The sequence below is a fragment of the Triturus cristatus genome, chromosome 3_1 (genome assembly GCF_964204655.1).
Source record: "Triturus cristatus chromosome 3_1, aTriCri1.1, whole genome shotgun sequence".
Classification (NCBI taxonomy): domain Eukaryota; kingdom Metazoa; phylum Chordata; class Amphibia; order Caudata; family Salamandridae; genus Triturus; species Triturus cristatus.
In genome coordinates, this window is record NC_140583.1 from 770,688,303 (window position 1) to 770,701,806 (window position 13,504).

The following is a 13,504-nucleotide window of genomic DNA, read 5'->3' on the forward strand; positions in this document are numbered from 1 at the left end:
TAAGGGTCTGGTTTCTGAGAACTCGTTGTGATATAGGGATGAACAAATGTAGGTGACCATGCCTGTATTTGGATTGCATGGCTAATGCCTAAATAAGGACTGGGATTCTATGCCTAAATAAGGGCAATGCGAATTGTGCCTATATAAGGACATGATTCAGGGAAACCTATGTACGGGCATCTAAATCGAAACACAACACCCACTCCATCGACGAATGATCGATATTATTAAATGCTAAACATGCCTAACACAAAATCCAATATCACATGTTTGCTAAAACTTTGTAAAAGCATACTAAAAAATAAGTTCATGTTAAAAACTCTCAGGTAAACATGGAATGCCAAAGGTGCTGCACATATTTAAAGTAACGTTTCCATCTGAAGCATATGTTTATAATGGATGCTGAATGCTAAATGTATGCACAGAAATATACACATATACAATGAACTGGTCCTTTTTAACAGAAAGGAAAAATAGTTCAGAGCCATTTCATGTCATGATTACATAAATGCGAAGAAAAGGTGACAATGTGTCCCTGGAAGTTTTCAAATAAGTCTGTTCTCTATGAATAGTTTTACTGTAAGCAGTTGTTTTAGCCATAAAAAAAAAACATTTTTCCCAAACTTGTCTTCTGTTTTGAAAAATGAAGGCCAATTTCATAGATTATCCGGTACACTGTGAGCCAAATCAAAAGTCAGTGTAAGATGCCGGTGAAAACACAAAATCCTCTATTCCTGTAGACAAAAAATTGTCTACCGTTGTCGGTGATAGGTCGATTACCTCGTTTAGAAGACTAACTGCACATACATGTAACGCAATTGTCTGTAGCAGTGTTCGTTACTGATGTTACCTGTGTGCCTGTTGATCTATCTCGTACCTCAGCAGTAGCATGTTGCATCTGTGAGATCTCAATGAATGCCGTCATCAGGATTGGTAGCCCCTGGGGACTACACAGAGCATGGGCCGTTATCGTGTCCAGCAGAGTATCGATATCCGTTGGCACGACTGATGGTAGTGTTAGACAGATGTATTCTTCACCGCAAAGCAGGCAGGGTAGAACAGGTAAGATGCAGTCTTGCCAGATTGGTCTGAATGACAGAAACCATGTGGTATTTAGTTCTCGTAGACGGGGTACACCCAATAGCTGTACTATGCGCTCACAACACTTCCTCTCCAGGGGAGCTTTCTCCAAATCGCCGGGAGTGACGCTGGTGGATTGGCTTGCCAGATCATAGTAGTAGGAACAAAAACAGGATTCCTGCAATGAGTGCTAGAATTAGCGGCAGACCACCAAACACCGAGTGCACGAAGTTTGGAATGATTTCGAGGACTACTTGAAAAGGTGTTAACAGTCCTGAACATATGGTCTTAAATACATGCACAATACCGCTCGTATCAGACCTGTTTAAGATACGTTCTAACATTTCTGTGAAATGTGTAGGGCAGTTTGTCCTTAACAGAGCCTGTATCTCAGCCGAAGTCCTAGCAACTTGTAGATCATAGGTTTCTTTGGCCGAGGTCAAAGGCACGGTTTGTTGTAAAAGAATGGCTTTGATTCTGCTTAAAATATCAATTCGTATAGAAGAGATGTTCAGTGAAGGCCATAAAGGCGACTCCCTGACTGTCTATTTGGGGGAACAATACTTGCATACAGCAAGTGACCCTGGAAGTAACCGTTACTAGATATGGGATACCTGGCAACATGCCACGACAGCTCTGATCATTCAACATGAGGTAACTCCCATTTGAAAGTTGGCCAAACGTTGGATCAATCACAGCGGCCGGTGACCCTTGCAGGTGGCAGGACAAATTTGCAGTAGAACCGCTACAGGCCCCGTGTAAACTAATATCCCGACATATGAGTGAACTGCTCAGTGCAATTTTCACAGTGTGTACCGCTAAGAAACACTTCACGCCTCCCACTTCGACATTTGTGTGTGTGTAAGGTAAATCCCAGGATGTCCTGATGTATTCTTTACCCAACCTTTCATATTTGCCTGCTGGCATGTGTTTGAGGCAATACTGAAAATGGAAAGTTGTAACAGGCATAGTTATTTTGCCATGAATGATCCATTCTGTAGCTGGTTTTTCTGCTACCGTAAATGGCAATTTTTCCAGTTTTTCAATGCTCAGCACTGTATACTTTGCTCCCCTTTGTGCCAGTTCGATCTGTTTATCAGTGAGATTGTATTCTAAAAGCAGAGACGACGTGTTGATGAGACGCCAAGGCACATAGCCTGCACGCAAGTTTTGCTCGTCCAGCCTAATAACAGAATAGAACGTAATTGAGACTGGCCTTGTCGCCGCAGGGCCAAATCTTGTTCCACAATGTCTATAGCAGAGGATACAATGTTGCCCAGTGAATAAATCCTGGATGACAGTCGTTAACCCATTGTCGACCACAGCGAGAGATTTCTCTAAATTAATACGATCAATTTCTCGTATTCTTTCTGCGGCGTCTGCTTGGGTAACCTTCCATATTTCATTATATCTGAAAGAAACACGTTAGTTAGATTCCTCACCTTAGAATATCCCCAGGCGTCAGACTTGATCCGGAAGATTTTTCGTCAGCAATACCCCTTGCGCGTCGCTAGGCGTCGTCTGCGGCTCCGCGTCCGTCGTCGGCGTCGTGCACCGGAATGACGTCGTCGCAGTACTTAGACGCCGCCCTCGCGCGCTGACGTCAGTTCTTCTTTTTTCCACGCCAGTAAGCGCCGATCCGGGAGAGCTACCCCTTTAGTCAATTTTTGACTAACTTTTTCGACTCTTTTTGGTCACTTCTCGACTCTGGTGCCGGTAGGATGCCTGGTTTCAAGGCCTGCGACGACTGTCACCGACTGATGTCGGTGACCGATCATCACCGCCGGTGTCTGTACTGCTTGGGCCTCGACCACGACGCGGAGTCGTGCTCCGATTGTATGGCCCTGACCTCGAAAGCTAGGCGGGAGCGGTCCCGCAAGCTTCTCCGCGCCCCTCTCGATCCCGGTCCAGGAGGAGGTCCAAGCACTTGACATCGTCACTCGTCTGGCTCGAAGTCTTCGGGTAAGTCGAAGCACTCCAAGAAGTCCAAGAGGCGACACCGCTCTTCGGACTCCCCTCGCCGGTCGCGCGACTCGGCCGAGGGTCCGGGTGGTTCCACCCCCGCGGCTCTGCGGGAGCCGCAAGCGCCGCGCAAGTCCCCATACCCGCCGGTCCCTGGGACTGACGCGACGCCGACGGAGGTCAGTGCCTTCCTCTCGGCCATGAGGAGCCTGGCCCCGCCGTTGACGCCCGCTGGCGCGCCTTCGGGCCCCGCGGACTCGACTGGGCGACCTCGCGTGCCGGCGGCTCCGGCCCCGGCGCCGTTGGAGGCTCCGGCCCCGACGCCGCAGGTCCCCGAGGGGCCCGAGCCTGGGCCCCCGTCGACGCCGGTCGACCTCGTTACGCCTCCTCCGCTGGCGCCGACACCGATACCACCCCCGGCGCCGGCTCCGGTCGACGTCAATCCCCGGTTCAGCCCCTGTCCGGTCCCGACGCCGATGCGGCGCCATCCGACGCCGCTAGAGACACATATTGTCTATCGACCGGCTCCGATCATTCCTCCTGTTTACCAGGAATCGGATGACGGGGGCGAATGGGAGGGGTCTGACGACCTTATGGCCCTTCAGGGGCACCTTTCTCAGGACTGGGCAGATGAAGTGGGGGAGGCCAGTGGATTGGATACCTCACCGGACACTGGATTCATCTCTCCTCCGACTGTGGCTTCGGAGGAGGGTACAGCTTTTTCTGTGGTGCTGCGCAAGGCGGCCGAAGCCCTTGGGCTTGAGCTGCCTGCCGTGGCTGTGAGGACTAACATCCTCACTGAGGTGCTTCAGTCTGCCGCATGCTCCACTGAGCCTCTGCTGCAATTCAATGAGGCCCTCACTGACGTTCTGCAGGGCACCTGGTCCAAGCCCTCCACAGACCCTCCTGTGGAAAGGAACGTTGCCAGGCGCCACCGCCCTGCTCCGGGCGACCCCAGTTTTCTGTCCCTACACCCCACCCCCGAGAGTCTGGTTATCCAGGCCTCTACCTCCCAATCCTCCTTCCCGTCCGCTCCTCCGGACCGGGATTCCAAGAGACTGGAACAGTTCAGTAAGAAGCTGTTCTCCTCGCTCAGTTTGGGCCTGCGGTCTTTGAACACCGCCTGTCTCTTGGACCGTTATTCCCACTCTCTGTGGGATACGGTGGAGGACGTGCTGCCACTGTGCCCGGAGGAGGCCCGGGCGCGGCTTTCCTCGGCTCTGGCCGATGGGAGAGATGCAGCGCGCCATGCAATCCGATGTGGACTCGACACTACGGACTCGCTGGGTAGGGCGATTTCTAGCACGGTGGCGCTTCGACGTCACGCCTGGCTGCGGTCCACGTCCTTTTCAGGGGATGTCCAGAGCACACTCATGGACATGCCTTTTGATGGCGCTCTCCTTTTTGGTGAGAAAGCGGACAGTGCGCTGGCTCGCTTCAAGGACTCCCGGGCTACGGCCATGTCCTTGGGCCTCTTGGCCCCACGGCCACAAACTTCTGCTTTTCGCTCCTTTCGTGGCCAAGGAAGGGGCACCTCCTCACGTCCGCCTAGCCACCGGCCGCAGAACCAGCCTGCACGCGGTCACGGACGTGGTTTCCGCCGAGGCGGTACTGGAGGACGACGCGGTCAGTCCACATCCACCCCGGCAGCATCCGCCTCAAAGCCTTCCTAGTCCGAGCTTTCAGGGACCTGAAGTTTCAGTGGGCCCAGCATCACGGCAACCTGTCCGACCATGTCTTGATCTTGGAGGGCACTGCACAGCAGTTGCAGTGGTGGCTCACGGACCGCGATTGGGTCACGGGCAAGAGCCTCTCCCTACCCCTACCGGAGCATGTCGTAGTGACGGATGCGTCCCTCCTGGGATGGGGTGGCCATATGGGAGAGGCGGAGATCAGAGGCCTCTGGTCTCCGGCGGAGTCTCGCCCCACATCAACTTGTTGGAGCTGAGAGCGATCCGACTTGCACTGAAAGCCTTCCTTCCCTCTGTCCGGGGAAGTGTCGTGCAGGTGTTCACGGACAACACCACCGCCATGTGGTATTGCAACAAACAGGGCGGGGTGGGGTCGTGGACCCTTTGTCAGGAGGCTCTGCGCCTCTGGACATGGCTGGAACACCAGGGCATCACCCTGGTGGTTCAACATCTGGCGGGCTCTCTGAACGCCAGAGCAGACGAACTCAGCCGCCGGTGCATGATGGATCACGAATGGCGTCTGAACTCCGAGGTGGCACAAGGTCTCTTTCAGCAGTGAGGAGAGCCTTGGTTAGATCTATTCGCCACCGACGAGAACGCGCAATGTCAGCAGTTCTGCGCGTTGGAATTTCCAAGGCGGCACTCGCTCGGCGACGCTTTTCGTCGCGAGTGGAGTTGCGGTATGTTGTACGCCTTTCCGCCTATACCACTTCTGCCCAGAGTGCTGAAGAAGATCAGGCGCGACCGGGCCCAAGTCATCTTGTTGGCTCCGGATTGGGCACGAAGGTACTGGTATCCCGAGCTACTCAGTATGTTGACCGATCCTCCGATACGTCTGCCCCTTCGGGAGGATCTAATGTCGCAGCAGCAGGGGACGGTCCTCCACCCGAATCTGTCCAGCCTCCACCTCCATGTGTGGAGATTGAGCGGCGGCAGTTGATGCCATTTGACTTGCCTCCTGAAGTCTGTGATGTCATTCTGGCAGCCAGGCGTCCCTCCACAAAGACGGTATACGCCTGCCGGTGGAACAAATTTGTGGCATGGTGCACAGCAAAGGCTGTGGATCCCCTTTCCGCCCCTCTTTCTGAGGTTCTCCTCTTTCTTTGGCCCGGCAGGGCTCTGCCCTGGGCACCTTGAAAGGTTATCTTGCTGCCCTCTCTGCCTTCTTACGGCTTCCTGATCAGCCCTCTCTTTTCAAGTCCCCTGTAGTGTCACGCTTTCTTAAAGGCATTACTCACACGTTCCCTTCTGTCCCTTTCGTAATGCCTCAGTGGGACTTGAATCTTGTCTTAACATTCCTGATGTGCGCTCCCTTTGAGCCTCTTCACAATTGTCCTCTTCGTCTTCTAACTCTTAAGACTGCTTTCCTGGTAGCCATCACCTCGGCTAGACGGGTGAGTGAGCTCCAATCTCTATCGTCCAAGCCTTCTTTTCTGTCTGTTCATCCGGACAAGGTTGTACTTCGGCCTCGTCCTTCCTTTCTACCGAAAGTGGTGACCCCCTTTCATCTTGGCCAATCTGTCACCTTGCCCACCTTCTTTCCGCCTCCGCATCCTTCCAAAGAGGAAGAGCGGCTCCACCGTCTGGACCCAAAACGTGCGCTCTCCTTTTATTTGGACCGCACGAAACAGTTCCGAGTGGACGACCAGCTTTTCGTTGGCTACGTGGGTGCAAAGAAGGGAAAAGCTGTGCACAAACGGACCATCTCCCGGTGGGTCATTTTGTGTATAAAAATCTGTTATTCCTTGGCAAAAAAGAACCCTCCTGTTGGGCTGCGAGCCCATTCTACTCGGGCCACGGCGGCTACTGCTGCTTTGGGACGGGGAGTCCCTTTGCAGGACATTTGTCAGGCGGCGACGTGGGCTTCGCTGCACACGTTTGCCAGGCACTATTGCCTAGACAGCCAAGTCCGGAGGGATGGCTTCTTTGGCCGTTCTGTCCTCCAGGACTTTCTGGTGTGATCTTGGTTCGCAGACCCACCACCGGGGTTGGTATTGCTTGGGTATCTATTCTAAGGTGAGGAATCTAACTAACGTGTTTCTTTCAGATGAACAAGTTACTTACCTTCGGTAACGATGTATCTGTAAGAAACATTAGTTAGTTAGATTCCTCACCGACCCACCCATCCTCCCCGTTCTGTGAACTAACATCTAAGGTTAAGGCTATTCCTTTTAGGGCCCTAGAATTTTTTGGCACCAGTGTTGGTCTCTTGCATGGCTCTGCGTTCCTGGCGCGGAAAGCTATGTACAAGAACTGACGTCAGCGCGCGAGGGCGGCGTCTAAGTACTCCGACGTCATTCCGGCGCACGACGCCGACGACGGACGCGGAGCCGCAGACGACGCCTAGCGACGCGCAAGGATTATTGCTGACGAAAAATCTTCCGGATCCAGTCTGACGCCTGGGGATATTCTAAGGTGAGGAATCTAACTAACTAATGTTTCTTACAGATACATCGTTACCGAAGGTAAGTAACTTGTTCAAGCAGCATAAATGCTGGCATATATGAAACGTTTTTGACGCGGTTTTCTTGGACCTAGCAAGAAATCCCTAAGGTTTGCGTCTTCTTTAAGTAAAGAGAAGTGTTGTTTCACATTCTCTAGTGTAGATGTCTGTAGCCAATCAAGGCATTATTTTCCTACACTGTATGTTGTTACTACCCCTGGATGCTGTCTTTGAACATAGCGTGGGTCTGAACTATTGATAGTAAAACCCTGTATTTTGTTCAGGAATCTTTCTTGACAGATGTTTGTGTCTGTGGGCCAGAGCAACCATTTTTTCCATTCGGAATCTGATCAGTTGTCACCGCTCCCTCTTCAGTGCTATTACTAACTGGAGTTGGTACAGAAGGTGTGTTCATGTCTTTGATGTTGGCTAACCTAAGGCAAGACGTTTGTTGGACAGTGTCATTCGAAAACAATATTTGCTGTGGGATGATGCAGGCTCTAAACAAAGCTTCATTTCCCTGCACTTGCCAATCTTTTGTACCCCAGACAGATTGTGTCAATTGTATTTTTCCAAACATCAAAATCTTGTCTTGACAGTTGGGCAATAAAGGCTGATGAATAAATCGGTTTACTATTGGTTAACATATTTTTCTTTCCTGTTTTGTTCACATTTTTAAAGTAAAACTTTTCTGGATTGGATGTATTGTACCCTGACAAATATGGAAACTTCATTGCAAACGTTTTTGAGCTACCCCTTGGTGGTGTAGGACAATGTTCCCATTGGTTATTCATAAATACATTTCTAGGTGTTTCAGATTTGTGCAAGAAATGATGACCATAGTGGTTATAACAAAAAAGCTGTTCATAATCTGTTGAACCCTCTAAGCATCCGTGGTTAGAGAATGCAGCAGACCTTTCTAGATCAAACATCATGTTATTAACAGTCTCAAAGTCCCAATCATCAGAATAGGTACTGGAGGTAATAAAGTCACTTAAAGAAATTTTAAATATGTGTGGAATCTTCAAGAGCTCCGACGGACCGAATATATCATAATCCGTTTTGTCCCAAACTATACCATCTTGTATAGGAACTGCTGTGATGAGCACTGCGGACAAGTCTCTTGCTTCACGATGAGATGATTTGTGTGGTTTCAAAAGTAAGTTCACATTTTTAATTTCCGTGTCCAAGTGAATACATCTTCCATTTATCAGCATGCCCAGAGTCACTACTAAAGCTAGCCAAAGCAGAAAGAAAAATATTCCAGATGTAATCCATAGTGAAACCAGATAAGTCTTTTTTACAGTGTGAAAGAAATCTTGTGCTTGTTCTTTGAAAGTTCTTTTGACTGGCGTCGTTTCAAGTTCGCTTGGATCCTCAGAAAACGTATCAAAGTTAATGAAGTAGCCAGAGGCAGTTCTGTCAATGTTTGAAATTGCATCAGGATTTGTTGAAACCGCTGGAACCAGTTGATCATGTGTTACGTTGGTGTAGACAGGTGTATCAGGACGAACTGTTATTTGGGCTGCAAGAGGAATGAGTTCCATAGCATTGTTGCTTAGTCCTTCATTTCTTACTGTTGAACTCTCAATGGTGATGAGTCTTTCAGTTTGAACCTCTTGTATTGTAGCTAGAGGAGTGCGTCTGCTACTTGGTCGGAGTCCACATGGCCTACTGCTTAGTATTGGCCACACAGTGTGGTTTGATGAGGTCGATGGACACAAATCTTTTCTCCTTTTTACCAGCAAGGGGCGGCAGAAGTACTGTTCTTGTCCCGTGGATGGCTAGGACAGGTACTGGTTGTCTGTAAGAAGGCCCAAATTCCTTCCCGTCTGCGATCTTCTCTCTGACTAGATCCCCAAGCTTTGGGATCCAGACAGGCCTTGCTGGGACGGCTTTTTTTCCCCCAGTGGTGGTTGGCTTCAGGAACACGTTGCTTTGTTTCGATCTTAGTTCATTTAAGTCCTGTAAGACAGCCAAACGATCTTTGATATCAAATGGTTTATTTTCCACCACTGTGCCTTTACATTCGAGATCAGGAACCCACATTCTTGTCCCAAATAGGACCTCATATGGAGTGACCCCCTCCCCTAAAGAACTTCTTGGCAAATTGTTTAATGAGCGTTGGACCCCATAAGGATGTTTGACCCACCCATCACCCGAACCTAATACTCTAGCTGTTATAGACCGCTTTATGTCCCGGTTTTTCCTTTCCACAACAGAATTTCCCTCAGGATGGAATGGAGAGGAGTACCGCAAAGCAACTCCCAAACTGGCCATGCTTTCTTTGTAAGCCCGAGAGCTAAACACAGGGCCCTGGTCAGAGTGTAGCGTGCCGATTGCGTATGTGCCGATAAAGACTCGCAAATCTTTTATAACAGTTCGAGCATCAGCCGAGCGCTGAGGCCACATCCATAGGAACCTTGACTTAGTGTTTGTGGGATTGAATTTGTCCTAAAGGACGTCTGCACGTAGATAGTCTAATGCTGTCTAACAATGGTGTCTGTACTGGGCAGGCTACTTCGTAGTCTGGTGTCTGGTGGCGTTCTGCACTGTGATCTCTATTGCAGGCCATGCAGTTATTGATGAATATGTGAATCAGTGTATTCATTCCAGGCCACCAGTACATCTCTTTTAATGTTCATATTGTTTTAGAGATCCCCTGATGTGACAGACCCTCTCCCAAATGTGCTTCATAAATCAAAGCTGCTCTACGTTCCATGTTTGGAATTACCCTATCCCCCACTCCAGGGATTCAAGCAAACGGAACGTTGTTCGCATCAATTATATACGAGTATTTGAGTGGAAATTTTTTCGGTAACGCTGCACCACTTCCTTTGCTTGAAGCATTGACAGCCAATAATATCTCACTGTCTATTTTCGTTTTGAACGAGTGATCGCAGCTACGAAAGCCGTTTGCACAGCCCCCTTCGCGGCTTTGTCAGCCAATGAATTCCCTGCAACGTGAACGCCGTCACGTTGATGACTCAGCGTGTGTATCACGTGAGTGTTTTGTAGTCCGTTTCGCAACTGAACTACTTGTTCCCAAAGCGTTTTATGCTTTATTGTGCCACCTTTTGCGTCTTTGAAACCATTTTGAAGCCAATTCTGTAAATATTCATTGTAGGATTGAACACAGTAAAAAGAATCGCACACTATAAGTGTGGGGAATTTGCGATCCTTATTTTCAAGTGCCAATTTAAATGCTTGTAGTTCAGCTCGCTGAGCTGTACAATCTCCTAGAGATTGTGTTTTAGTGACCATTGGTCCCGATTTCCCATTGCGCATATGACCTTTAACGATCGCGCATGCTGCACTGTAAGCTTGCTTATTTTCTGTAGCGGGTTGTGCTGATCTGTCAGTATAAATTATAAATTCATACTGGTCAAGAGGGAGAATCTCAATAGGCAGAGTACATTCATGTTCATATTGCAGGAATGCTTGTGTTTTTAAATTAGGATCAAAAACGTATTCAACATCTGTTGCAGCAAGAGAATTAACCCATTGTATCCATCTTGGATGTAATGTTTTTGCATTTGGAATGCTCGCTTTTGTTACTGCCTCTAAGGCTGGTACCAGAGTCACGACAATAATGCGTTTCCCCTGCGCTAGAGCTCTTTCTTTTGCTACAGCGGTTTGAACTGCTGTCAGGATTTTTTCTGTCTAAGTGAATCGCATTTCCGCTTGTGTATACAAATGTGATTTGTAGGCCATTGGTATTTTTTCACCTTCATTAAAGGTTAAGTATGTAAATTCGCATTGACCCGAAATTATTCGGATCACTAAATTGCATGTATTTACGCGTGTTTGTAAGTGATTTGTTGCTAACATGTCAATTTGAAGTGAACGCAGGATATCTGTGTGTTCCTGTGTCCAATTTTTAATTTTAAAATCAGGTTTTAGTAGTTCGTAGGGAGGTTTAACCCTTTCTGCGTAATTTAGAATGTAAGTTCTTCCAAAATTCAGGAAACCTAGAATCAACTGTATGTTTTTCAGTGTTTTTGGAGGTTGGAGCAGCGCACACCTTTCTAAAAAGTTAGCTGCCAGGCTTTTGCCTTCACTTGCAAGCTCATATCCTAGGAAAAGGACATCGAGATGGGCAATTCTTGATTTTTTAAAATTGAATTTGTAGTCCTCAGAGGCACATCCAAGTATAATGGTATTTACCCTGTTCAAGTGCCTATCCAGGTCATTGTCTGTCAGATAGATATCATCGACATATGACAATGCCTCGTCGTCATAAATTTGTAGTAACTCTGTTACTCTTGCTGAGAATAACCCTTGTGGGAGTCGACAAAAGTGACTCTGAGTCCCCATTATTGAGAAAGCTGTCAAGTACCTACTTTCAGGTGCTATGTTTTGACAAAAGAAACCATTTGAAATATCTAATGTGGTTTTATATTTCTTATGCACAATGTTATTCATTAATGCTGTAATGTCTTGAAACAAGCGTTCATGTGTCTGTAATCCAAAACTAGACGATATGTATTGTCTGGTTTGGAGACAGGAAACAAAGTGTTGTTCATTGATGAGGTGCATGTTTCAATCACCCCTTGGTATTCAAGTTGATCCAAGATCTTCCTGACCAGTTTTTTAGCTTCTTGCTTAATTGGGTACTGCCTTTGCGCAGTAGGTTGATTTTTTTAACTGGATTTTATGGTGAGGTGAGTCCTCATCCCATCCTACATGATTTTTAGATCTCGGCGGTCGAAAGCAGCGTATGCGCTACTCTCGGCATTCAAGAGCTTCTTGGAATCAATACAGATTCCGAAGCTCTAGGAGGCGGAGTTGAAGCCCCACCCATCTTTTTAATTGGCCAGCGTCATCTTAAATGCAAAACGCTGGCTTCTGATTGTAAAGGAGGCTTCTTAGTCCCTCCTTGTTGCCGCCTTGTCTCCTTTTGGCCACGCCCACCGGGATTTGATCTTTTACTGTGTGACACTTTCTCCCTCATTAGGTGGGACGCACTTTTTTTTCCACATTCGGCTTTGGCAAAGGCAGCCGCGTCTTTATTTTCCCATCGCGCTTTCACTTAAAGTGAAAGCGCGATGGGAAAATAAACATGCGGCTGCCTTTGCGGTACCGGGCTTGTTTGTCTTTGTTCCTGCCCACTACGAACTCAGCCTTCTCTGGGAACAGCCTCTACATCCTTTCCTAATCCTGTCTAAAGCTGCCCGCATGCCAGGGTGGAAGCTGCCACTGCCAACAGTGCTTTAATCTGCATTTATCCTCCCTATTTAGAGCCTCTTGGCGCTACCACTGCCCGGGCCCACTTCTAGGGGGACGGAGTGGCCTCATGTGGGCTAGCGCGGCGTCCTGAAGTGTGGAGTGGGGAGAGTGGCGCACTCCCATCTTTTTAGGCCAGAGAGTGAGTGAGGGTGTGCGGGAACTCTGCCAGTTTGGCTCCTTGCTTTGAAAATGTAGACTGTTGTTTATCCAGCAGCGGATACATAGCTTTGAATTAATTTCTGTGTCTGACAATGGGACGGCTCGACAATGGAGCTGTCAAACTCGCTTTATTCCAGTCCGTATGTGCTCTTTTCCCATCCTCAGTCCCACTGCACGCCACCCGCCACCTTTCCGCCTCCAGCCCCATTTTGCCATCTTTTATCTCTCGCGATCTGGTTGTGTGATGCGGGCTCGGTGTTAGGGCGGGTTCCCAGCCCCTTGCTCAGGTATTTCCACCGGCCTGACCACCGTTTGCCTCACCTCTAGCTCATCCCACGGTGTCTGCGCAGAGAAAGTTGAGAATTGATCACCTGCCTTGCCGTTAAGCAGAGAGAAAAACGTATCTATTGGAAATGCCTGTAACGCGTATATCAAGCTGACGAACGCCTTTTGTCCAGAGCGCGCCTGGTGTGTTTTATGCCCCATCATTTGGACTGTGACTGCCTTTTGGAAGCATCTCCTGGTTGTCATAGGTGCGCACTAAAACACCGGCTGCAGAAAGGTAAATCCAGTGAGCTTGGATCCCACACTCCGCACTGTCTTTCCCCTTATCAGAGCAAGCAGTCTCTTTGCGAAATGCGAAGCAAGCGCCAGACCCCCCGTTCAGTTTGCACCAGAAGGCCAAAAAACATCAGACTGTACATGGTTCTCACCATAAAAGAAAACATTAATAATATTTAATATCTGTAATGAAGGTCTTTTGGGCGAATACAGAGATGCCCTTAAATGACGTCAAATGCAGATGCGAGGAATCATTTCGCGATCTCCGAAATGTTTGTTGTAATGTTAGGGAAATCAGCAGTAAAACTGGCCCACTAGGCCATAAAAAGACCCACAAACAGCCACAAAACTCTGCCATACATTGACGTGTCAGACCAGA